The 27,577-nt window shown below is 42.3% G+C and overlaps 1 long non-coding RNA gene across 1 annotated transcript in view; it reads left to right on the top strand.

Annotated features, from left to right (window-relative positions):
- The window catches only part of LOC140681796 (uncharacterized), a 98,646-nt gene that overhangs the window by 14,069 nt on the left and 57,000 nt on the right, over window positions 1-27,577 (top strand). The window contains exon 2 of the long non-coding RNA XR_012052993.1: window positions 21,935-22,068. This is a non-coding gene — a long non-coding RNA (uncharacterized lncRNA). The remainder of the gene's footprint in view (window positions 1-21,934; window positions 22,069-27,577) is intronic.

The following is a 27,577-nucleotide window of genomic DNA, read 5'->3' on the forward strand; positions in this document are numbered from 1 at the left end:
TGCTGTAATACTTGGTGTCCCTCTTTTCACAGCACCTGCCTGGGTGGAAGTGGTAGACTATCTCCATCTCCGAGACAGAATCCACTTCACTCCACACTGGTTATTGAGGGACTCATCCACTGAAGGGCTGAAGCTCTGACTGCCTTGTGTAGACTGTGTATTGGGTTCCACATTATTAATTTTACTTGATGAATTGTGGGAGGAACAGTATGCTGCAGGTTGTTGCTACAAGTTCCTCCAGTCAGTAAATTTCACGTGGCTGTGGAAGGCATTTTAAGAGATTGGGTATGCAATGAGCCCAGGGGAACTGTGTTGGTTTTGCATGGGCTGGTTTTTGGTAGCAGTGAGTGGATGCAGAGGCAGCTTTGGTGAGAAGCTGCTAGAAGCTTCTGCCACGTCTAGCAGAGTCAGTCCTTGATGGCTCTGAGGATGGGCATGCTGCTGGCCAAGGCTGGGCCAATCAGAGATGTTGGTAATGCCTCTGTTTATGACGTATTTAAGAAGAAAATCAAAACAAAATGCACTCAGGATTTTTTTTCTAGCCAGAGAAGAGAAGGAGATGAGAACGTGTGAGGGAAACAACATGGAGACTCCAAGGTCAGTGGAGAAGGAGGGGAGGAGGTGCTCCAGGCACTGGAGCCGAGATTCCTCTGCAGGCCCTGGTGAGACCATGGAGAAGCAGCCGTGCCCCTGCAGCCCCTGGGGATCCATGGGGGATGCAGAAGTTCCCCACAGCCCATGGGGGAAGTGCCCATGCTGGAGCGGGTGGATGCCTGGAGGAGGCTGTGGTCCAGTGGGAGACTATGGAGAGAGGGGGCCCTGCTTCCAGGCTGGAGCAGCCTGTCCTTGGAGGACTGCACCCCATGGAAGAGTGACCACACCACAGCAGTTTGGGGAGGAGTGTCTGCCCATGGGAGGGACCCAGTTTGCAGCAGTTTTGGGAGGACTGCTGCTGGTGAGATTGGTACTGTGCTGGGGAAGGTCACAGAGAGCTGTGTCCCGTGGGAGGGACCCCATGGCCTCACAGGGGAAGGATTCCTCTCCCTGAGCAGCAGAACAAAACCTTGGGTGATGAACTGACCAAAATCCCTACAACCCGTCTCTCTGTATGGGTGGTGGGAAGGAGGGAGGGATTGGGGGAAAAAAAAGGTGTATTAAGGTCTTATTTTACTTCTTATTATCTGCCTCTGATTTTGTTAGTAATAAATTCTCTTTGCACCCTTACTTTGAGCCTGTTATGCCCTTGGAGTGTTTTCTCCCAGTCCCTATCTCAACACATGAACCCTTCATTAATGTTTTTCTCCCTTCTATGCCAGCTGTGGCAGGGGAGGTTGGGTAAGCAGCTTTTGTGGATGCCTGGCGTTAAGGCAATGTCAAACAATGACAGGAACAAAGTTTTAGGTTGTGTGTCTATGAAATTTATTACTAAAAATGTTAGTTCAAACAGTTCCTTCCAGGTTTCTCTTTTCATGATGTAGCCTGAGATTTTTTTCCTAGTTTCCTTTTCCAGACAAAAATTTCTCAAGGCATTACCTCTTCCATTTGTTAACTTGGTCCAGCATCCCTTTAAGCAATTCACTACTTGTTCCTTGTTAGTGTTTAGACATGAGTTTGTAAATGGAGAAGTACACCCAAGGAAGTATGAAGATTCATCATCTGCAGGGACAGTTAGCACTAGACCATTCATCTTGGCATAACACTGGTAACTGAAGACAGACAAAGTTTAGCCATGTATTACTTAAGTAGTGGGACTGATGTAGCTGACCATGTTGTGTGGCTAAATGCTTGCAAACAGCAGTCTTAATTCTTCTATAGCACTTAACAAGGTGCACACTCCAAGCATAGGGATTTGCTTGCCTTTGACCAGCTTTGACATAAGTGATTTCTATGAAAACTATTTTTATGTTGGGAAAAATGCAAGGAAACCTATTTGTGCTGTAAAATCTACTACTCCCACTCCAGCTTGCCTTCCAGATCCCTCCTTCCAGAGATCAGCTTTCTTCACCTGGGTAGCTCCCCAGCACAGGCAGTAGCTCTGGTGCCACAGTCCTGGTCTTACATCTTGTGTTAATTCTTCTCATTTACTCAGGATAATGGGGAGACTCAGTAGGCATCAACTGTCCATCAGCAGAATTGTGGTGTCCTTATGTCTTGCTTTCTGCTGAGGAATGAATTAACACTTGCTTCTTTTTTCTGTGTTCTATCTAACATTTCCTTATAAGAAATACTGTGCCTAGAGAAAAGACACAGGGGTGAAGGAAAGGGCCTGTGAAGGAAGGTGCTGGCTGTCCTAGTTGAAGAAAGTTAGGGAATAGTTGTCTTTCTCTCTGAGGACAGTAGTTCTTTTGGCTGTGCTTCTGCCTTTAGTTTCAAGCTAAGATTAACACTTGGTTGCAGAGGCTTTTGTTCCTGCCCCCAGCAAAGTTTTACATTTAAATCAGTTTTCCCCACTGTAAGATACTGGGAGTGGAGCAAGACAGCGGTTTGCTGTCTTTTGAGGCTTGGAGGGCTTTGCATTCAACACTGTGCAAGCAATTAAGCAACTCAGAAGATCAAATTTCACTGTAGAAAAATTCAAAAGTAAATGAAGCTCTAGCTTGAATTTCTACAGACTAAGTGGATAAATAATGAAGGCAGTATTTCCAGCAAATAGTTCTGGTATGGGCACATAATAGGATGTAACTGAGATCTGTCATACCACCCTCTGCCTCTGTACCTGGCCACCCATGCTGGCCTAAAAAGTTCTTACTCCCTTTCATTTGAATTTTGCCCATTTTTCTGCTTGCAAAATAACTATATAGAGATTTTAAAACATTTAGTACTCCAGAATACACAGTGAGTGTTTGTTACAGGTTCATTTTAGCTGTCCATAGGCAATTGGCCAAGACTGTTTGGTGCATTATTAATTATTCACTGTCAGTGGAATGATGGACACCGAATAAATATGGTTTTGACAATGAACTGTCTGCCTCTGAAACCAGCACTAAGCAGTGGAAGTGACTGCAAAAATTTATAACCTGAGCTAACTCAGAAACCTTTCTGGAAATGTTCTTGTGAACTAGATCTTGCTTGTCCAAACAGAAAGCAAGTAAAGATTATAAAATTCATTAAAGCAAGCTTGTGGTAACACAGTCAGTTTGGATGCATGCTAATGAAAATGACTGTTTTAATTGTAATTTTAACTCTAATTCACACTTTAGCCACATTCAAGAGAAGAGTAGTTATACAGGTCTGTCAAACAAACATCTTTAAAACTTCCTTTATTTAGTTTAATAGACACTTTTGATACTTATCCAAATGGTTTGTTGCTGTTGGCTAAATTCTTTGTGTACCCAAATTAATTTATTCTCTAAGTTTGTGGAAACCTACTGGCACATGCTGTGTATTTCACTGGAAAGTTATAGTTTTTCTACAGTTGTTTTAAGAAAAGTTATAGTTTTTCTACAGTTGTTGTAAGAAAATTAAGACATATTTCTGATGGACAAGGATATTTGGAATTTTGAGAGTATTTGCATTAGTCTGTTGTTAGTTTGTAACTGGTGTGGCTCACAAAAAAATCATTGACTGAAATCTGATTTTGTGCAATGAAATTTGTAATAAGAATTTTGCAGGGAAGTCAAAGTAGTAGCAGAATTTTTTTGGTTTTAGTATTGTTTTTTGGTGGTTTTGTTTGGTTGGTTGGTTTTTGGGGTTTTTTGTTTGTTTTGGTGGTTTTTTATTTGTTTTTTGTTTGGTTTGGTTTTTGTAAGCTGATGGCTCCGATTCTGAAACAGTCTTTGTACAAAGATTTGAGAATGGATGCTGATCTTTCAGTTTTTACATTTTTCTCATTGGATGAATGAATCTGAATAATTATGGAAGCATTGAAATAACACTTAAAAAAACATTAGGTTGTCTACAGTGAAATGATTATGAAGGCCTTATCTACACCCAAGAAATTAAAATCCATCACAATCATGTATCAAGAGCTCTGAAGTTGGTGCAGGTTTTTAGTGGGTGAAAGTTGTAGCAGGATTAGTGCTTTCTTTGGGTCTAATTCCAAGTTTATTGTTCAAGAGGATAGAAAAGAAGATTTAATTCTGAAAGTGATTCAGATGGGTTTTCACTGTTTCTCAGAGGGGCTGGCTGATGAACTCTGATTAACTGCAGCTGAAAAGGTGTAGGCTTGCTCTATTGTAGTCCTAGACTAAAGCTTGGTTTGATCAAACAGACTGGGGGGCGGAATTATCTATGCCTGAGCTGGTGTCATTGACCAGGGTGGAATAGGAGTTATTTCAGCTGTCTGCTGTGGAATTATGTGGGATGCCAAACTTGCTCAGGTGAGAACTACAGCTTGGGCTTAAAAATAACTACAGCACGCACTGTATTTTGTGAGGGATGGGCAGTAAGGTTTGTAATTTGGACAGCTCATGTAAAAGTTTAATCTGGCATCTAAATCAACTGTAGTAGCAGGTCTGTTGCATGGAGGATCCATATGATCTGGCAGAGGGAAGCAGAATGCCTACTAAAGCTCAGTGCTGACCAGGTAACCTCAATTGTGAGCAATTGCCATGGTGAAAGCTGTGAAGCTGAGAAGCTTCAGCCTTCTAGCAGAGATGGGGTACAAGTGTAAATAGCTTAAAATCCAAACAAAGGTGATAGACCAGCTGCAGACATCCTGCAAACTATGGCCTGCTGAGGCTGTGAATTTCAGCTCAGAAAAATCCTTTCACATGGAGGCAAGATTTCCCTTTTTTAATCACTTTTCCCTGGGCATGACAAAGTACTTGGAAACTGTAAAGAAAGACACTTTAGGAAACCTTTCTGTTATAAGAAGATTACATGGTAGATTTTAAGCTAAATGGCAAGCTACTCTTTCTGCACTCTGAGGCACATACATGTGTTTTGCAGGATGAACCATACCTCTTGTTTTTCTGGCAAAACAAGCAGTGAGACTTTAGCTGATTTGATTTCAAGGCTGCCTTCTGCACAAATAGAAAGTGGAGTGCTGGCTGCTCACCCTTGTGTGGGGTAATCCATGAAGTGACTCTATGCAGGTGATTTCTAAGGCCACCATGTGGATCAAGCCAACGTCTTTTCCTAAGAGCTACCTGCCTATTGGACCAGGTATTGGGGAGAGTATGTGTGCCTACCTGTTTTACATGGGCCTCTCTTTCTGTTGATATTCTCTTCATTCTGAAAATGTATTTTAGCTTCCAAGTACTGGGATAATGAGAATACTATATATATGGTGCACCCAGGCATGCTGTTGGGAAAATACCAGGTGGTAGAACAGTGTCCAAGGTATCTGCAGCTGATGCAACATGGAATGAGAGCTGAGGGGTGGCTGGTGGGGAATGGCACAGGAAGAGCAAAGGTGGCTTCAGTAGAATGGTAGTGTCACCCAACAGAACCCAATTTGCAGATGTATTTGTTGGGTTTCCACTGTTCTCAGTAGTAGTGTTTGCCCAGGGAGAGAGCTCCACCTTTCTGGGGAAAGCCTGGGGTTCAGGCAATCTGCATTCACTTGACAGTGAGCAGTACTTTCATACTGTCTGCTCTTCTTGCTCCTACCTGCTACTCATGACTTGCTCTAATTTTGGTTGCTAGCTGTTACTCGTGGAAGTTTCTGCATGGAAACTTAGAAACTGGGTGTCTGGTGGTCTATTTGTGGGTGTAGCTGGGAGGATAAAGTACCCAGTAGAATCAGGAGAATGCACTGAGCAAAGATGTCTTGAAATATTTAAGTCCACTGTGTATGGAAATGAGTGTTTCCACTCTCTGCTGCATTAAACCTGGTAAAAAGTCCTGCAACAGTTCTTGGACTTTAAAAACAGCAACAATGGCCACAAGCACAGAGAAAAACTTCTATATTGCCCTCTTCAATGGAAATGGAAATTCTTTTATGGTGAGAGAGGTAGTGACAAGTCTATGGGGTAACCTCCACCTCTCCCATTCCCAACACTGAATGTAAGTGTTGATCTGTCTTACACCTTCACCTTTTCCTTCTCGACCTTCTGTGCTGCAAGTGGGGGTGTGACCTTTTCCTTCACGGGGTTCATTGAGTTCTGTACTTGATAATGCAGGTCTTTCCTCTCCCCTAGACACCAAATTCAACTTTAATTCTAATGAAGGTGGAATGACTGCTAAGTGGGGGTTCTACTGAACACTCAGTGAGATCTTCTGGGACTTAATTATGCCTCAGGTCTTTTGGCTTTTCATCTCATTAAATCCCATTCCACTCCCTGCCCTGACATTTCCTTCGAAAGGCAGCTCCTTTTTCCCAAGTGGCTTCTGTCTTTCCTATAAAATAACTGCAGCTTGCCTGCTTCTTTTGCTTTTTATACAGGGAATGCCTTTTGATGACACAAACTTGATTTGCATGCTGTCAGAAAACCTTATCAGCATTGCCATGGATGACAGTAAAACAAACTGGTCAATTAGTCATGTACACCTAATTTTGATTCCTTTGATTAGTTATTAACATAAGTAAACAGAAATTCACTTCAAACTTAGTACTTTGAGAAAGAAAAATGAATATCCTGTAACTATTTTGTGGTAGATAAGGAGATGAATGGCAGGCATGTAATTCATCACAGTAATTAAATGAGTTTAAATGCTGTACTAATCCCAAGACTGCTCAGGAAGTTCTTCTGCATTTTTTTTGTTTTTGGTTTTTTTTTTTTGTTTTGTTTTTTTTTTTTTAATATCACAGGGTAAAAAAGCAGTCAGTGAGAGAGAGTCCTTCCATCTCCAAAAGTGAAACTGAAAGTGTTTCATCAACTAATTTTCTCCACAGTGTTTTACTACGCACTCTTGTCTCATCCCACTCGCCTGCCTGCTGAAGCACTCTGTGCTAGGAACAAAATTACCCTAGGTCAGTATCTTCTGACTGCACTGCCCAAGTGAACACTGCCTGAAGGGCCCTTGCTCTTACAAGCAGAGGACAATGATTCTTGCTCTATTTCCAGCCTCATGAAATCTCAACTGACCTTTCTGAGTCACATCAGCAACTTTGATGCGAACACAGAGGTCCTAAAATATTGGGTGTGAGCCTGCATTTCTTGATTCCCTTCTGGACCTTGCATTGGACTTTGGTGCTCACAGCTTGGGGAGTTGGTGTCCTCGTGCTCCTGAGATGGAAGAACTCCAGCATCACATTTCCGAAATAACTTTTGTTCAGCCGTATTCTCTGTACGATATTGTGGATCACAGGTATCACACAATCACAAGTCAGACTTTGAAAAATCATGAGACTCACTTGAAAATCTTGACATACCTTACGGTTTTAAAATATTCTAGGTCTTTATTTTTCTTCTAGAAAATCAGTTGTCTTTCATGGTAACATTTACCAGAGTGTTTTTCCACTATGTTTTGTTGTAAACAAAATCTGAAATTCTCCCCAAATCACTTCAGGAACCCTTAAAAAAAGTCATACCCATGAGGAGAAGCTTGGTGAGGAGGAAATAGATTGCAGTGCTTTATAAGTAATCCTCTTACAAAGTCATTGCAAATCTGCATTTTCAACTATAATATGTCATCCATTTTAAAGTAGATGCTAAAGAGGACAGTTGATGCCATGGATACCATTCCAAGCTTAACCCTTTTTACAAAACTAACATGATCCATCTTCTTTCAGTTTTTAATAGTACTGAACAACCCCATGCCCCAAACCTGTTAGGTGCTCTGTAGCAGCTCTCCAGATGCTGCCATTTTATACATGTCTTTGAATATTCTGGGTAGGAAGTGATGTCAGGAGCTCTCTAGTCTGCCTGCTAAAATCACAACAGACTGCAATGTTATATGAAGCTGCTCAGGGTGTCTTCCTCTCAAATTTGAAAATGTCCAGGGGTGGAGAACAGGGATCAGCCTGTCACAGTTCTTAATCATTGTCACAGAGAAGATTTTTCCTTATGACCAGTTTGAGCTTTGTTTCCTGTGAACTGTGATAACTATCCATTGTCCTTTGTGCATCTCTCAGAAAAGGCAAGATTTGTGTTCTCTACAACTGTCTTCTCTATAGCTTGAGTGGATGGCTGAAGAGAGTTACTAGAATTTTTTTATTTTCTCCCCACTTCCCTTATTCTCTCAAAGATCATGTGTGCTGCAGCTCCTCACTATCTTACTGATCTCCCTCTAGACTCATTCCCAGAACTGAAGACTACTCCAGATGTAGCCTCACAAGTGCCAAGTAAAAGTGAATCATGATTTTCTTTGACCTACTTTTGATACTTTTGCATTACTACAAGAGCTTACTGCTGATTCAAGTTGACTTCTTTACTCCTAGGACCTCAAGATCTTTTTCTGCAGAGTCCCATCCTGTACCAATACATGGAGTTCACTTTCATGTGTAGCATTTTGCATTTCTTAGATCTAAGTCCATAGTAACTCTTTTGGCCCATTCATACATTTCAAAAGGTAGACCTGCCCCTCCTGCATTTTGGCTCCTCAATTTTGTCAGATCTGCTGAGAATGGAAAATGCTGGTAGCAATCCTATTATTTCTTGCAAAGATCCTAAATACTTCATGTCTTATTGTTACCTTCTTGCAATGTATGGATCCCCAGACCTGCTATCATTGCCCTCCTCAGTAAAATACAACAGCTGAGGAAAGAATTGATACCCATAGCACTCTGTTGTAAAGAAGCAACATCTTTCTCTTGGTCTCTTAGCATATTTTGTGATATCATCCTTCCCTCCCCAAATGTAGCTTGCCATAGCTCCTCTGTGCTGTTCAAGTGACAAAGATTGAACTTTAATGTCTGACATGCTAAAGGTACACATTGTCAACTCAGAAAGCAAAGAGCAGGCAACGATTTCACATTAAAGGATAGGCAAGAGAGGGCCAAGTACACACCTCTTTAGCAGCTGTAACAAAACTAATCTGTTTTGGTTAAGTATCTTTTCTCATGGAAAGATTAGTGCAGAATCGAATGTCCTTTCCTATGATTTTCTGTCACTGAAAAGTGTTCATTACAGATAGCTGTGAGAACTGCTAAAACTGCAAAACCAAAATACTTTTCATTAAGAGTCCACTGCTGACTCACATAAGTGTCTGCTTTGTTCTGTAGGTGGCAATAAGGTGTTGAAGAGCAGGTTTCTGGGAGGAGTGGACAAAAGAACTGATGTTTCTAGCAGTTACAGCTCCCTTCTTGCCCTGGTTTTATCTCTGGAGCTGAATCTGTGCTGCTGTGGCCTTAGGCTGAAATTCTGTAGACCCCTCTGCTCAGGGGAAATTTAGCATCATTTCATCTTCATGTTCACATGGGTTGCTCCTCTCCCTTCAGACTGGGGTGCAGTCCAAACCAAAATTGAGCCTCAGAAAGGAGCAGATTCAAATTATAGAGAAGTTATAGTTTGGATAATAATTATACAGTACTCCCGGATAAGAAGACAGGTAACAGCCGATAAGTGGCTCCTTTTCCCTTGACTGGCAAAGGCAGCTGGTGAGGGAGAATTCAGAAGCAGATACCTTTCTATGCTGAGATCTGAGATTTTTTTACTCAATTTTCAGCCTTTAGCTTTAAAGCCCAGGGGAATCTACCATGCATGGGAAGCTATATCACAGTAAGGAGAGGAGTCATCCTACAAAAACAAATTATTTTTTTTAATCCCTTGTTTTATCCTCATTGACGCTTGACTATTTCTTGCTCTTTACCCTATAGCTAGGAAGAAAGACAAGAAATCGCTTGATTAACTGTTAGAATATTGCTCCTTGGCAACCCAGAGAGTGTTGATCATGCGTGGGAATTGCTCTCACCAACCAGGGTGTGATCAAAATCCAACTGATTAAGCCCCCTGCATCTACAGTCCATCATTGTTTGTGTTCACCTTCCACAAACACCATCACACAGCAGCAGCTGCAAGAAAATCATTAAAAGAGCTAAACTGGAAAGAATTATATAAAAAGCATGCTAGTGATTCCTCTTTTCAATAAAGATTAGAATCCTTTTGGCTTCACTAATAATTAGGAACCATCTAGGACCATCTGTGACTGTAGCTGTACAAATGATCATGCTCTGCATTCTGATTGCTTCATACACCATCTCCATGGTCCCATAAAGGAAGAAGTAGAGATAGGCTTGAAGACTATTCTGAATTCTAGTTACCCTAGCAGCAGCAATGCTTCAGCTGGGATAGTAGATACAAGAGATGTAGCAGGATAAGCAAGAGCTGCTTGTTTCACACCAGTACAGTTGAGCAATGAGAATAGTAGGAAGGTAGAGAACAACTCTGCTGTTCCAGGAAATATGTATCATGCAGTTCAGGAGCATTGTTAGGAAGACAATAATCTCTGAGTCTCCTGTGGGCTGGCACTGGGCAGAACTTGGCTCTCCTGTACCCTCCAAGTCTCATCAGAGCTGAGATGTGGGAAGAAAACCTGTTTCTACATAGTATGGTCAAGCATGTCTCTGACAGAAGGACAAGCATTCAAGAAAGGAGTGAAAGCACTACAAGTAGGGCAGCAAGGCAGAGGGCTTATCTGCATAGTGCAGTGCTCCTGAAGCAGGGCTACTGTGAAATAAGAGTATCCAAATGAGTCTTCAAGCAGCCTGATAAAACATCAAGGCTAGCCCTGGTTCATGAAGTTCCTTGCAATGTTCTTTGATTCTCTGTAAACTCTCAGTATTTGTCAAGAATAAAAAACAAAACCAAAAAAGAAGCTGAGTAAGCCTTCTGAGCATATGGTCCCAAGACTTACACAGATTACTCAAATAAGCCACTGTCCAAAGAGTTATGCACAGCAGTAGCCTGGGGATCTAGGTCTCTCTGTGATGTCTGAAGATGTGGAGGAAGCTCTCAGTGCACTTTCAACTAACTTTCTTGTTCAGCTGGTGAGTTTTGAGTTGAGGAGTTACCCTGGATTCCTTGCCATGGACTGACATGCTGCCTTCATCCCTCTGTAGTCTGCCAGGGTGGCTGTAGAAGCATTACAACATCAGTGCTGAAACAGAACCTGAACAGGGCAAGGTGGTAGAGAGATAAAGAGGAGAGGAAAGGGATTTAGGAAGAAATAGAGAAGATGGAGGAATGGAAGAAGGTACAGAAAGGATATTTGAAACTGAGAATATGGAGAATATTGAGAATCTTGGAAAACATAGAGACCTGTGAAAGAAGCAGGAAAATTATAAGATAAGTCATAATTATAGAAATGAAAGAAAGGAGAATCTGGGGTACCTGTGGAAAGAAAAGAGAACAATAAGAGAAACAAGGTGAAAATAAGAGAAAAGAAAATGGAAGCTGACTGGCAAACAGTGGTGGAAAATAGTTGGAGTGGAAAAATATGGGAAAATAAAGAGAAAAGCACTGGTAGGAGAGAAAAGTTTTTAGTTGGGTTGTGGCTAGAGATATTTGGCAGAAGAATGAAAAGAAAGAGGGTGGCACAGCAAAAAATGCAAGGTTCTGGAGAGGACAAAAAATCACTCAGATGGTAAGAGAGCTGAAGAGAACATTGTGCAGGAAGGCATGAGGAATGGGATGGCAGGGGAAGAGACAGTAAAACAGCATGAGAGATGGAATTAAAGAGTGACAAGAGAAGAGAAAACCCACCAGTTATGAGGTAAACGCCTATCAGCTTTTGTCTTGTTTCCACTGTCCTTGTAGTTTGTGCTTAGGCAGGGCTCTCAAGAATGGGATTCGTATAGTTTAGATATTTAATGGTCTTTTCCAACAGTATTTTATTTTTCTCTCTGGTTTATTATGATGAGAAAATACTGTGCCTCTGGTTGTTTTGGGCTTATGTCTAAATTTTCTTTAGAAGAAGTCTAGATTTTTCAAGCCACAGATGAATCTCTTCAATTAAAAACCTAAATATATTTTCAAGAAGAATGCAGTCATTAGTACTTATTATTTAATTGCATTACTTAGAGTGTAAGGAGCATTCAGAAAATGCTGAATGTATTATCTCCACTCATGGGTGGCAGTAAAATCTGAATGTGACTTAGGAAAACAATACAAACTTTGGCTTTCTAATTTGTTCAGGGATTAAATCTGACACTTTAAACATAAAAGACTGAGGTTGGAATGTAATTTTCTTGTATAAATACATCACTTGAAATGTACTTTTCTATTGTACTGACAAAACCCTTGGTGGAAATGGAGCTACTTTTTATTTTCTGACAAGTTTATACTGGAAAAGACTAATCTGATTGAATTTGACACTCCTACAAAAAAAGGAATTAAATTTAAGACAAATAGTAAAATTGAAACTCAGCAGGGCTCCAGACAACAATTAGCCAAGTGCTTAAGTTCAGTTTGTGATAATCAATCTTCCTGAGAAATGCCCAGTTCTAAGATGAAAGTTGCAAGTCTGTGGTAAAGTTCAAAGCAGAGCTATCAATTGTGCCACTATGCCTGGTAGTAAATCCACACACATTTATGAAGACAACCTGGCTAAGAAAGCCTACAGGGTAGAATCCAGTGTGATACACACAGAGTGAATCTGCAGAGAAAAGGCCACAAATAATCTAGTAATTTGTGGTTTCAAGAGAGTGTTTAAAATGTTTTAGTTCCTAATATCTCATGGAGTCTATCCTTGTGTTTTTTCTGGATGAAAACCATGTGCAACGTCCATAGACTTTATCCCATGTGCTTTTCAGGTAGAGACTGCTGGTAGCTCAAGAACCTGCTCTGTCCTTCTGTTGCCCTAAAATTGACTGCCTTAGGGAAATGCATCCCTGTGAATACCTCATGTCTAGTAAGATGATGTTATGACTGCAGCTAATAATCTTCAAGTCAATGTTAAGAGGGCTTTTTAAATCGCATGATAAATGAGATCGCTGTTCTCCCAAGATTGTTGAAGCTTTGATAAATACCATGAAAGAGAATTAGGGTGCTAATTCTTTCTAAAAATACTTTCATGATTCTCTGATTTAGCTATGATTAGCTTCTATCTTCTTTGCATGCTAGGAAACTAGTGAGTCAGCTATTTAACATCAAATCAGACCAAATTCTACTAAGAATTAATAGCTGGCTGCCTTTTGGCAGCTTGCCCTCTGCGTCTGATTGACTCTTTCCTTTTGCAAATGTATTTTCAGACCTGCTATTGATGACAAGTAGATTGAATTATAAATCAAAGCCACGATTCTGAATTGTTAGTAATCTAATCAAAAAGACAAAATGAGCAATAAAGATGACTTTTGATGAGTGAAGATACTAATTTTGAAATTTGCTCTGGTGGTATTTGAGATTACTTTTAACTGAAATATTTTCTGCTTTCTTAGTGGATTGTTATCATTGCACTTTCTTGTGATTCGATGTGCTTTTGTATTTCTACATTCAGACATTTCCCTGGCAGCATGGGGAAGAGACTTCCAGTTATTCTTGCTGTCTGAAGCTGTCTCATTAGAGCTTTATCTTTGAATAGTGTGTGAGCTACCACAGAACAGGAGATCAGAAAACTTCAGCAACAAAGCAGAGTGCTGGGAAGATTGAGACCTACTTCTGTGAAAGTAGCCCATCCAGCAAATGATGCTGGCTCATCGGGTGTGTGTAGACACATTCATCATGTAATCAGCTAGAGCTATATAAACAAGAGAGCTGATTGCAAGGGATGAGTAAGTACCATCTACAAAATCTTAATCCTTTTGTTAGTTAATTGCTATATAAAATTAGGAGTGGTTAATTTAGTGGTGGTCAGTTGCTTAATCCAGATCAATGACAAGTGGTGTCCTTCAGGGGTCTGTGGTGGGACTGGTCTTCAGTGTCTTCACCAGTGACACAGACAGTGGTGCCCTCTCAGCAAATTTGCAAAGAGACACCAAGCTGTGATAGGGTCAGCACCCCTGAGGAACAGGAGCCACCTGGAAGGTCCTGGACGAGCCTAAGGAGGGGACTTACAAAGATCTGATGGGATTCAGCAAGGCCAAATGCCAACTTCACCTGGGTTGCAGTGACTCCAGTATCAACATGGGCTGGGGGATGAAAGCTACAGAAAGTAGCCCTGCCAAGAAATACTTGGAGGTACTGGTGCATGAAAAGATAGGCATGACCCAGCAATATGCCCTTGCAGCCTAGAAATCAACTGCATCAAAAACATGTGGGGGCAAGGGAGTTGGTTCTGCTCCTGTACTCTGCACCAGTCTGACCATCTGGAGTACTGCATCCAGCTCTGGAGTCATCAGTACAAAAACACATGGACCTGTTTGACAGGTCCAGAGGAGGACTGCAAAAATTATCAGTTTAAACACCTCTTCTTTGAAGACAGACTGAGAGATCTGGGCTTGTTTTGCCTGTAGCGATGGGATAAAGGTAATGGTTTTAAACTAAAAAGGTAGCTTGAGACTAGGTACAAGAAAATAAGCTTTTTTATGTTGATGGTGGTGAAACACAGGGACAATTTGCCCAGAGAGGTGGTATGTTCCCTGAAAACATTAAAGGTCAGATTGGACAGGGCTCTGAGAAACCTGGTATAGCTGAAAATGTTCCTTAGGGGCTTAGACAGATGACCTTTACCAGTCTCTTCCATCCAAGCAATTCTATGATTTTGTGAACTTGCTGATCTGTGAATATCTTTGCAGGTGTGCTTTTAGTGGATCCTGCACAGAGATCATTATGGATCCTGATATATGCTTTGTGTGACAGTGTTGCCTTCAGGGGAGGCAACGGTGACCTGGTTGCAAGGCGACAGCACGGCAGCCCGGCCTCGTCCGGGCTACTCGGGCTAACGACAACACGCTAACACCAATGTGGTGGACGGTCGAAAGCCTTTATTATCTTATCTCATGGGTTTAAATAGTCTTGGGGGACTTTGCTACGTCAGAGGGGGGTTGGTAGGGTCTCTAGGTTAGTCGGGAGTGGAAAACTACTGGGTTAGGTGTGGTTACATGCTCTGGGGGTGATAGATAACGTGAAGCAGGGAGAAGGGGGAAGGGTCTTTCTTTCCGTCACATCCCGAGATCTTCCGCTCGCCTGTCCCTATCTACCACATCTCCCCCCTCCTTATCATATATAAAATGAAGTAGTCGTAGATATAGGCACTGGAGTGAGGTACAAACTTGTAACTTGGTAAGGAAAGGGTGGTTTGGTAAACCTGAGTAATTTTCGCAAGGCGAATCGCGAAGGCTTTTGCGACTGACTGTGTTCGCAGTTTTTGGTTTACAACATTTGTTGCTGACCTACAAACAGAATGTTCGCCCATTCTAGACGGGTCTGAACAAACGAGACTAGTTTGTTCAGCAGGCATGGTCCTATGGTAACAGCTAAAAGCAGTATTGCCAGTGGATCTTCCAGGGCGGAAATTAAAGTGGTGAGCCAAGGTGATTGATTGAACCAGGATTCAAACCAGCTCTGTTGGGTTTCCCTGTCTCTCTTTCTCTGAGCCAGTCTATCTTGGAGTTCTGCCATGGAGTCTTTAACAACTCTCGTATGATCTGCATAAAAGCAGCATTCCTCTTTCAAGGCTGCACACAGTCCTCCTTGTTGCATGAACAAGAGGTCCAGTCCTCGCCTATTTTGTAAAACTACTTCTGAAAGCGAAGAGACGGATTTCTCTAGATAGGAGATGGATTTCTTGATCCTCTGCAGGTCTTTGTCGATGGTCATTTGCAGCTGAGAGAGTCCGTGCTGTTGGGTTGCGATGGCTGAGGTACCCGTGGCTGCACCAGCTGCTCCCAGGCCGAGCAGCATTGCGATAGTTATACCTGTGATTATTTCTCTTTTGTGGAGTCTGTCAGGTTCCTCGAGAAGGTGGTATATCTCTTCGTCTGAGTGGTACAGGACCCTAGGAACAATCAGAACTTGGACACAGAAGTCGATAGAGTCATTAAATTTGGCAAGGAACACACAAGGACTCATTCCGAATCACTGGCAAACCCACATCCCAGATGCAGATGGGACCACCCACTTATTGGTTTTTCTGTTGGGCTTGACAACTTTAGTGCAGAAGTTGCCTTTCTGCTTTGCTAAAGTTGCATTGCCAAAACATCTGCCCTGTCCTGTGATTTGACTCAGGGTGATTCCTCTGCGGGGAGGGTCCCACCTGCACTGGTGGGGGGCGCTGGCTGTGGAGTAACTGAAGGGGGTGTCTAAAGCAATGCCTTCGTAGAAAGGGGGTTTAACATCATAGCAAAGCCAACAGGAGTTAGTCAGGTTCGGTTTGGTTTCGTTTAGGGTTAGAAAGGTAGCTTCTAGCATACGAAAGATTGGGTTTGGATCTGACTCAGCCACGCGGCCTATCTGGAGGGTATCCGCAAGGCCGGTCGGGGTGTCAGTGACTTTTGGGGGCAAGGTTTTGAGGTGGGTTGTGTTTTTCCCTTTAAGCACGTTCTTGATAACTTTATTGGGTCCTACTGGTCGAGGTGCTGGTGGTTGGAGCCTGATAATTCGTACATTCACCCACCTCCTCGGTCCTCTGAGGACCACTGTCCACCTTCTACCCCTGGCCCAACTAGGGTGATCTGGCTGTAGAACGGTCATGTTATAACTTACGCATCCCCGATATTTAGGCTGTGCATTGTGGTCTCCGCAGCCAAAGGGTGCCCAGGTGAACTGTAAGAATTTGTCTGGCTCCTGCGGTTGCCACCCGTCTCCCCATGGTCTGGCATCTGTAACAATGGTTTTGCAGCCCCAATATCCGCAATGTCCCCACCCCGGGTAGTCGCAGTACCTTTTCCCTGGGTTGGACGCTGGGCACCAGTAGGATATGTACATGAGTACGATACGTGGTTTTGTGGGCCGTAGTTTTGGTTGTCCTGGAAACAGATTGGCTATGTGGAACACGAAGGATGGGGTGTTCGCTGTGGTGACCTCTTTGAACACCTTGTTACTTGAAAGATGTTGCATGACCCACCTAAATGGCTGATGAGGGTAGTGGCCTAGGTCGGCCTGCCCCCCGGCCACAAGCCCCAACAGCAAAATCGCACAAAGACACTGTACATGTCTGGGTCTCACCGGTGTGGGACTCTCAGGTTTTGTCTGGCGGCTTGGTGGTCCGTCATCTCCCTCTGGGGCAGGGGTGTACGCATCACGGGGACGGTCCACGAGCATGTCCTGCAAACCGAAACTCACAGTTTTTCATTAGTTTCGTTCTGAAAGTCAGTTCGATTGACAGCAGTGGGTGTATGGCAGTGGCCCTCATTATAAATTTGTAATCCTGACTCCTAACATAGCAAGGATGTCCCTTCCTGTCAGGGGTGGAGAGTTTTGCAAAATGTAGGGGTGGATTGCTACTGTTTGTTCTGGTCCCTTTTTTGTATGAAGCGTTATAGCTACTAATTGGGTGCTTTTTTAAGCTCGGGACGGCCCTCCCACTCCGTTCACTGGGGGGACTTCTTTGCATTGCCAGTGTCGGGGCCACAGTGCTTGGGGCAAGATTGAGCAGTCTGCTCCTGTGTCTGCCCAAAACTGAAGCCCTATTACGTGGGGGTCCTGACTGCCATACAGGCGGCATGTCCCCCACACCCTCGGGGGCTCCTTCCCTATTTTCATGGCCAGGGCCACCCAGGAGTCCCGTTCTGGGGCGTCCCCTGCTGACCCTACAGCACAGGCGCTGTCTGCAGTGGTAGTGGGTACGAAGGTACCGAAGGCTGTGTTGCGAAACTCTGCAATTTTGTCGCTGGTGGGGGTATGAAACTGGCTGCCTCCTGTGGGGGTATGGGGTATAAGGGCTCCCCGCCCCACTGGGGGTTGGCATAGATGGGCCACTTTGTATTCGCGGTGGGAGGAGGCTGAGTGCAGCCCGCATGCCCCCTCCCTTTCCCGTTTCCCTGGGGCCGGGACCTGCATTCCTTGGCAAGATGCCCTTTTCTCCCGCAGCCCCAACAGGATATTTCTCCCCAGCTGGTAAACTGGGTTGGTTTGTATTGTGGTTGTTTTTCGGTGTGGCTTAAAGCTTTACTCGGTTTTGTCTTAAATCGCGTTGGCTCTGTTTCCTCCGTCTCAGAGTTCCAGCCGGCTCCCGTCAGCTCTTCCGAGCTGGTGGAGCTGCTGCTGGACTCAGAGTCGGAGGTCGAATGCCAGCGCATTTCCGGGGCTCGGTGCCTTTTTGTCCGGCTCCGAGCTCGCTCCTCCCCGCGGGGATGGCGGCGTTCCCACCCCCCCAGCTTGCCCTGCCTCCTGCCGGGGGAGGTCTCTCCCTTAAATGGTAGCGGCGTCGGGCACGGCTGCCGATTGGCTCCGTGCTCTCTGCCACTCTCCTCCTCTTTCTCCCGCGCACGCGCGTCCCTGAAATCGTGCGGCTCCCGGGTTTTCGCGACGAGACTGCCCACGCCCCGCCCCTCTCCTTGGCGGCCAGTGCCATTTTCAAAGGAGTAGGGTGGCGGCGTGGTTAGTATCTCCTCCCAAGCCACGGTTTCTGCGTCTCTGGCTTCCCTCGCCAGCCCCTGCCAAAAGCATTCTGTGCGCTGCTGCACCTCCGGCAACGGGTCACTGACTGGCGGCGGCGGGACGGACGGGGAAGCTGCGGGTTTCCGGGAGGTTTCCGCGGCAGGGGTTGGGCTCTGGTCCGGGGAGGGAGGTGATGCGCTGGGCCCCCCCAGATCTCCGCTCCCAGGCGGATTGTCCTCAGGGGCGATCTGCGTTCCCGCTCCTACCCCGAGCTTGGGTCTAACTAATAAACATGTACGCGCTGCGCTCCATGTCTCCTGCTCTCCTATTGCTTTGCACAGGGCTTTCTCTACTTTGCCCCACGCCTTAAGGCTCTTGCCACTGCCTGAGGTTTTCATGTCCTCGGCCAGCGTGGCTGTGCATTTTTCCCATATTCCCGGATGCAGAACATCCACGGGGCGTTCAATAGCCCCAAGCTCAAGCAGCCTTGCTATAGCAAGATAAAAGTCTTTGAGCTTACACTCGATACCCCACTGCTTATAAATCGCACTTATGACCCTGGCGATAGCATCCATGACGATCGCGGGTCCTGGGACATCTCCCTCGCCAAGATACGGTTTGACAGTTCTAGCCGCTGCCCTTGTCCAGGTGAACTCCCGCTACCCGAGCGAATTTCTCTTCCCAGGTTTCAGCACCAGATATGTTGCCTTCAGGGGAGGCAACGGCGACCTGGTTGCAAGGTGACAGCACGGCAGCCTGGCCTCGTCCAGGCTACTCGGGCTAACGACAACACGCTAACACCAATGTGGTGGACGGTCGAAAGCCTTTATTATCTTATCTCATGGGTTTAAATAGTCTTGGGGGACTTTGCTACGTCAGAGGGGGGTTGGTGGGGTCTCTAGGTTAGTCGGGAGTGGAAAACTACTGGGTTAGGTGTGGTTACATGCTCTGGGGGTGATAGATAACGTGAAGCAGGGAGAAGGGGGAAGGGTCTTTCTTTCCGTCACATCCCGAGATCTTCTGCTCGCCTGTCTCTATCTACCACAGACAGCAATGAGCAGTTTTGGTGATTGGAAGATATCTCCTATAGACATGCGTACACCAGAGTTCCTCAGATGTGAGAGTTTAAAGAGGCTATGTGGAGATGTTCAAGTCCCAAATCCCCAGTGTAATTACACTTATAATAAAGGAGACTTTTTTTTCCCCCCTGCACTTACAATGGTGGAGCCTGAAGGAGAACACAAAAGTCCTTGAGTTGCTTCAATCCATGAGGTAGATGTTCTTCTTTCAGCCATTTCTTCATCTGAGCTCACCCACTCACAGAGACAATCCTCTCTTCTGGGTTTGCACTTGAGCATAGTTCAGTGAAAGGTAATGCCACTTCCTTCATCCTTGGATGATACAACGGCATTACTTGTGATGTTGTCTGGTTTTGTCCTTGAAGGGATTCCCAGAGGTTCAGCAAAGTAGCTGTGAAGAATAATTCAGCTTTCAGTCCCTTCCTCCAAACAGAAATGTTCTTTGCCTGCCCTCCAGGAAATCACACAGAAATAAACGTGCTTGTTTTTGAGTTCTTTAGGTTCTGCAAAACCATGTCAACAATTTCAAGTTGGAATTTATTAGGATTTCCAGCGTGTGCTGGGCTCTTCTCAAGCCTGGGTTCCACACTTTGTCTGTGTGGATATAGATGTTGCAATCTTAGGTCTGACCACAACTAAATCCATGTAGAGAAGTCTAGCGCTTAATTTACAGAGATCTCTGCCAGTCAATTCAATGCTGACTCCCATGAATTTATGAATTGTCATTCAGACAGACTTCTGTCCAACAATGTCATTTCTCCCATGTAACAATAATGCATGTACTCAGTAACACTTTCTAGGATAGGCTAAGATGCAGAAGCAGTGATAGTAAAGACAAAGCTCTTGATGGAGATGTGGAGAACAGAAGACCAAACTGGATGAAACAAGACCAACTGTTGAATTTGGGTTACTAATTATTTAAAGGAAACAATCTGATTAAGGTTTCTCAGTGAGAAAAGTTTCTTGAAGAAACAAATTGTGTCCCAAAGAACTTTGAGTTGTATTTTCAGTAAAATGAGAAATAAAACTTCAAAGACATGCGAGTGGCAATGATATTCTTTGCACTCCTGCGAAGTAACACTACATCCTCTTCTTTGCTCCCCTCTGAGTGCTGTCTTCTTCAACAGCAAGGACAACTGTGCTGTACAGAACAGACTATTCTGGCTTTCACCAGATTCAAGAAACCTTCCTACAGACTCTGATTTTTGTTGTTTATACTATACTCTGGTAGTTGTTGTTGGCAATTTCTCTTGGGGTCAAGATGGTCAGGGTGATCCCAAGAGTCTTTGCTTCCCTAGCCTGACTCAGCCAAAATAGGAGCCTGAAATGGTTCTGATTGCGTTTTCAAGGTGGTTTATTTCTTGTTATCTAAACATTCTTTCTCTGACCTGCCAAGCTCCATCCAGAAAGGAAGTCATGGCCATCTCCCCTGCACTGTCAGGCAGTATTTACCTTTCATATCAAAAGTTACGTATACTGTGTTTACAATTTATTATCAATTCCCATCACCCATGTTAGACTGTGAATCTCTACCTTGAATCTCTACCTTGAAAAGTGTCACCATCACACTAAGACATGGAGGACAAGACGAAGGAGAAGAAGGCTAGGACATGCCCAAATTCCTTTATCTTGTACCCCCTTGAATCCCCTTCTAAAAATCCCAAAATTCTACTTTTCCACCCTGTGTTAATTCAAATATCACGCTACTAAAACCCTTGTGGCTTGTAATTCCTCATACAAAATTGACAGCTTTTTCCACAGGCTGAAACCAAAGCCACGGATGTTTTTTACTTCATGCCAGGGTCTCGAGACAGCCAGAGGGATGTCCTGGACTCCAACATATACTAGGACCACAGTTGAGACAAGCAATAGGCATTTTAAAGGCTTAGAATTAGATAAAGGGATTAATTTACATACATTTGGCCTATGCTGTTCAAATACTCTTTGGACTAAAAAGAATACTGTCTTTATCCCTAAATGCTATTTTATCAACTGATTCATTTGCAATTTTTTTTTTCCTAAAACAGGGCCTCTTGATATTGCTCATTTAGACAAGCAAATGAGGTTTAAAGTTTAGTCAGTTTCAAAGCTGTAGCAATACAAAGGGATATCAGCGGGATGGCTGAGTTTTTCTGAAATGAAAATCTGAGCCTCATATAGTTAAAAATCACCAAGTAAGACTGAATCCAAGTTAGATTGTGGTTATAAACTTTTCCTGTCACCTTGGTGTCACTCTCCCACATAACAGCTGATTATTCAGTGAGTATTGAGGTTGAAACACTTTTCAGCCTTTGGAGAGAATAATCATATCAGGTCAAGAGGATGTGCAGGGTTTATATTCTAGCTTCATGACCTGAACGTTAATAGTATTTATCTCAAGTTCCAGCTCACATTCTTCATATATGTTGTTTTTTTGTTTTTTTTTTTTTTTTGGGGGGTGGGGGGTGTCAGGGGGGACGGGTGTGGTGCTGCTTTACTGGTAAGAAAAGCACTACATGTTAGCAAAATCATAAGAAAAGGAAGATAAATGCAAAAGTTAGCATACAATTGCAAACCATCTTAGAATAAGAGAGTGTTTCAAAAGCAGAATTTCTATCTATTTGATTTCCTCAGTGTCACTGGATGCCTCTGTTGGCAAGCTGGGGTAGTGGCTGAACATCACTGGTCTCCTGAATGCCTCCTCTCAGAGCTGACCTTCAGCTTCATCATGGGAGCTGTGTCCACCACCTGTGCTGAGGAGCCTTCTGGTAATACATCTTTATTTTCTTTTCTTTCCTCAAGGACAGACACAGGCCTTGCCTTTTTTTTATTCCTATTCTGGTTCAAAATTCTCTCTGTTTACTCTGGAAACATAGATTGGAGTTTGCAAAGGGGTTGTCTACAATACAGTTTCAAAAATTAAACATTCTTCCTTTAAATAAACATATTAACTTTGTGTTGAAAAAGCTGCCTGCTGGTCCAGCACTTTGAAAATTGTGATTGTGTATTTGGCAACACATATCTTAAGAAAATAACTATAAGACATAAGACAATGTGTATCATTACAAATTCTACCTGGACGTGAATCATATTGAAGTGATGGCTCTAATTCACTTTCAACTTTCTGTGAAAGTCACAAAAAATATTAACAACCACTTTAGAAACTAGAGTGGTGTTTTCTTTGCACCAGCTTTTTACAGTTCTAAGGGCTCGTCCGTCATATGAGTTTATCTTACGAACTTCCTCCCTTGTTCCTGCTAATGTAATAATCTTTCTCATTCACTTTATATCAGAAGTAGTTTTTCTTTACAGAACCCAGTCAATTAAAGAGTAAGCTATAAGGGTGCTAGAGAAAAAGATTGTAAGTTGAACCACAAGTCCTATCCTTTCTACAGAAGCTGACAAAAGATAAAATAGCAACTAATCTACTGCAGTGACTCCTCACTAGGTATCACAGAATTTAGCATTTCCCTGAGTCAATAGAGAACTGCATATTTGACATGTGAATAAAAGCATGAGGCACCTATAATATTTAATTGCAAAGATATCAGGAAATAATCGAAAACTTTCACAGAAGGTTGATTGCAGCTTTTCCTGAGAATCCCTTTCTCCAGAACATAGACTAATAATGTGAGTTTTCAAGCAGACCTTTAGTTTCGAGGAAAGCAGAAAGAGGACAAAGCCCAACTTTCCTTTAGTGGTGCACATACGCTGAAGTCAGTGCTACGATTCTTGAAGAGTTTTGAAATGAGGCTTGCAGAGAGTTCATGTTGTGTCTGTTCACAGTGACCATCTCCATTGTGCCCCAAGTATCCATGATGTTACACAATTAGACATACAAAAGTGTCATTTGCAGAGAACTACAAAGGATGCTCCACCTAGAAAAGATCTTGAACCCACACCCATCTAAGCCTCTTTATGGTGTTAATTTTCTACTGTTTGACCAAGCAACCAAACCACATGCCAAGTAAATTTCCATGGCAGCAGAGTATGGAACTTTCTGAAGGAAGCATGTTAGAAATGTGGATGTACCAATTTTTGTTTGTACTGGCACAGCACGTTCACTTAGGGCTGTAATCACTGCTCTGTAATTTCAAGTTTGTACAAACAGTGTCATCTTTTTTACTTCTTGGAACTTGGCAGGCTAAGCTTTTGTTTGTGTCATATTATCTGTTCATTTATAGCATTTAGGAATTTCTTAAGCACATTCAAAATGAAAAAAAAATTAATTTCATATGACAACAAAACCTGTAGGCAGGAAGGGGAGAAGTGGGGTCATTGTCATAATGCTCACAAGAGCTATTTAAAATTAATGATTGATAAAGCAAATTAATCCAATGGTAGGTGCAGGCTCTCCAGTTAATTTGTATAAAGGCTCTCCAGTTCATTTGTATAAGAAATAATACTTAGCAAAGTTGTCTTGGGCACTTGCAGGAAACAAGCATTTGGAAATATGCTGCTTTGCTGAAAGATTTTGTTTCTCAGAACTGCTGCAATATCGATAAGAGGATTTTTGAGAACTAGGATTGTTTCACTGCTCATTTGCAGAGGATGTAAAATTGAAAGGTAACCCTTTAGTCAAATGACACTTATTAGGCAATCACATTGTTGGATCATGCTCAGAAAGCTTTTGTTTTCACTTAGAATGAAACAAACCAAATCTCAAAGCTGAAAAGCCACTGCAAACTAAAACTGATGACTTCTGGTCTGGGAGCTCCTTACTTCTGCAGGAAGTATAAATAACATTTCTCTGAAAAATAAATTTAGTTTTCTCAGTTGTTTAAAGACCTTGGGTTTAGTGATAAAATAAATTTGCATATTTTCTTATTTATTTTGTCTGAAATACCTGTTTGTAAACTATTGTGTTCAGTTAATGAATATTTCAATAGGAACACACTATTAGGCTCAATACTGAGGCTGTAAAATCTCTCAGTAACTTCTGAAACCTGTTATGATCAGTTTGTGGCTCTAGCCTAGTGACATCAGTCATTCTGTTCCTGATTTACCTGGATCTGAGAGAGAGTATGAACAAGTTGTGAAAAATCATTTATTTGTAAGTGAAATAAAAAAAAAAAAAACATTTGGGAGATGGAGCTCAGAAATTCTTAATGTTGTTCCTCTTTAAATATCTAGAAAATAGATGAATAACAAAGGTAAAATAACAGTGAGAAAAGTGAGTCCTGGCATTTCCTGAAGTACCAACACTGTTTACCTGCCATCTGCTCTGTCTTACATTTCTGTTGCTAGAAATGTAGGCTTGTATCCTTGATTTTAGTGGTTGTCCTTTCTTATCTGCAAAGCTGCACCAGCTAAAGTGAAAAAATACGTTTGACAAATTGACCTACCCCTACTTCCTGGAAGTAGGAAACATCCAATGCTTAGGAAAAAAATAAGGCATGGAGCAGGCACTGATGAATGTAACCCTTTTTGCATTTATCCAAATTTAGTGAAATCTGTGGTTTAGGGTCTTCCTGAGTCATAAGGTCACCACATGGTAGGTGCAAGCTAGCTTCTTACAAATTTTTTGCATAAAAATATCTGATTACTTATTGAAGGCATTTTTCATTTTGGTCTCCTGTGGCAATGAGACACAGCTCATTAATGACTGGAGTATTGTATCCAGCTCTGGAGTCCTCAATATGGGAAAAACAGATCTGATAGAACAGGTCCAGAGGACGAATGATGAAAGGGCTGGACTCTTGTGCTACTGATGCTGTAAATTTAGCTTTCATATTTTTTAGATTCTGTACTACCTTAGTGTGTGACTCTGAACTTCATATAAAGCGTTAACAAGTTCTCTTCACAGTTTATTTATACAAAACAATCCTTTTCCAGCCTGAGAACCAAAGACACTGCTGCAGCTTCAGGCCTAAAAAGGTATAAACAACAGCGAATTGAGGAGAGCAATCTGGGAGGATGGGATTTCATATTCTGAAGCTGTAATTGGACAATTAACCCCAATATATAAATGTATCAAAAGTTATTCAAGTGTGAAAACTCATGACCAGTTGTCCATCTTGGGTCCATCTTGGGCAGAGCTCCAGCCAAGCTCTTGTACTGCCCATGGTGTATGCTTTGAAGGCCTTTTAATAAATACATACTTTATTCCTTTAATTCTGCCTAGCCACTATTCCAAGTAGCTTCTTAAGGGATCTCTATAAAGGTTGAGAGTGGAGGTTGTTCAGTCTGGAGAAGGATCCAGAGAGATCCTATTGAGACCTTTCAGTACTTAAAGGGGGCCTTTCAGGGCCTTTCAGTACTATAATATTTCATTACTTAATGGATAAAAGAGATAGGGACAGACTTTTTAGTAGGGCTTGTTGCAACAAGGGGTAATGCTTTTAAATCAGGGTAGCATATGACTAAATATAAGGAAGAAATATTTTACAATGAGACTGATGAAACAATGGAACAGGTTGCCCAGAGAGGCGGTAGATCCTCCATTCCTGGAAACACTGGATTTCAGTCTGGATGGAACTGTAAACTCAACCATCAGCCTGGTCCAGCTGAAGATGTCCCTGGCCATGGTAGGGGACTTGGATTTAGAAGATCCCTGCCAACCCAAACTGTTCTATGGTTCAGCAGTGGTTCCCAAACTACTTGCAGCTAGCTGTAGAGTGAGAGAATGGGATTGGGTGGACTAGATTACTAATTTGGAGTCATGCTGCATATGAAAGATTAACGTATTGACAGACTTCTGAACTACATCCATCTGGTTATTTAAGTCAGTGATTGTGTGGGTATGAGAACAGGTTGCTGGCTGCTTGTGAGTGTGAGGTGAAGAGGGCAAATTTCTGTTGTTTTCAAAGTGGGCCAGGGCCCCAACACAGTATATCTAAGGGAGTCTGAGGTTCTGTTTGTGAGTATTATAGAAAGATATCAAATTTCCTTTTTACTTCAAAGGTATAAGTTGAGGCCACTGGGGATTAAATATTTTGACAAACATTGTTTGGAATGAGTTTTGTTTGTGTAGATAAAGTGTAGTAATTTATAAATACATTATCAAATCAGTTCACTTTATTTTGTAATTCTGGTGACAAGCTTTCTTCTCTTTGTGTTAATTTCCATGTTAAAACAACTTTGGTTCTCATTGCAAGACTGCTATTTGACCAACAATGGTAAGGTCAAGTATTGTTCAGGAAATGGCTTCTGAGTTAGTTTCCCTTCTGGTGTCTGTCAGTCATAGTAATTCTTTACTATGAATTAATGCCTAATAATCTCTTTAAATGAAGAGCCTCTTCTTTAAATGAACAGTGACTGAATCTACTCCACACCCTGTACCCTGTGGGAAAAAGAGGGAGAGAAGAAGCACTGGCAGAGTAGATAATAGATCTCTGTATATTGTAAAGAAGTTATTGCCCTTCTTTATTTCCAGAGCATTATCCAATTGAAGTACCCTTTGCAAAACAGTTTATTCAACTGTGCTCACATAAAGTACTTGTTTAGCTAAAATGTCATATCTTCTCTATTGCCACTTTTGTACTAATTCAATAGGGAGGCTCATCCAATGACCTTGAGCCATTCTCTTCCTGTTTCCTCACATAAAATATTTATACTCTGTAAATACAGTAACTCTTAATTGATCTTTCAGTATATATTATAATATAATCTAACCATTATCCCTTGTTTATTTATTCCAGATATTATAGTTCAAATATTTTTATCACCCATAATTCAATCATTAAAAAGTATAGTACACTTATAGTTGGACTACATTTCTCATTTTTATTGATTTGATGCACCTCAAATTTACACAATAACCTGTAATGAAAAATTATGGTGTTTGAAATTTGAGTAGTTGGTCATCTTGAGACTGAAAAGTTTCCTAATTTCATGAAAACAGATAATGGATTTCAGCATCCTCTCTGAAAACATGTTCTAAGATTTATCTAAATTTATTCTCTTCCATATGCCACTGCCTTGGTGTGAACCTACTTCTCAGTGGGTGGAAGGACATGAGTGGAAAGTTTCAATTAAATAAGTTTTTCCCACAAAACAATTCACGTCTTATTAATTTTTGTATAAACTTCATCCTGGTACATTGGGTTCCTTACCTTTATACAGCTGGTCCTGATTAGAAAATATTTCTGTCTCCCGATGGATCCAAATTTCACACTGTGTGGATGACTATATACTGTGTTTTATTTAGTTATTATATATTGTGTTTTATTTAGAAGTTGTTTCCTGATCCCCACACAGCAATTTGCGTACTCCCCACTGGTGGGATGGGGGAGAGAATTAGAAGGGTAAAAGTGAAAAAACTTATGGGTTGAGATA

The sequence above is a fragment of the Taeniopygia guttata genome, chromosome Z, assembly GCF_048771995.1.
Source record: "Taeniopygia guttata chromosome Z, bTaeGut7.mat, whole genome shotgun sequence".
NCBI classification, from domain to species: Eukaryota; Metazoa; Chordata; class Aves; order Passeriformes; family Estrildidae; genus Taeniopygia; species Taeniopygia guttata.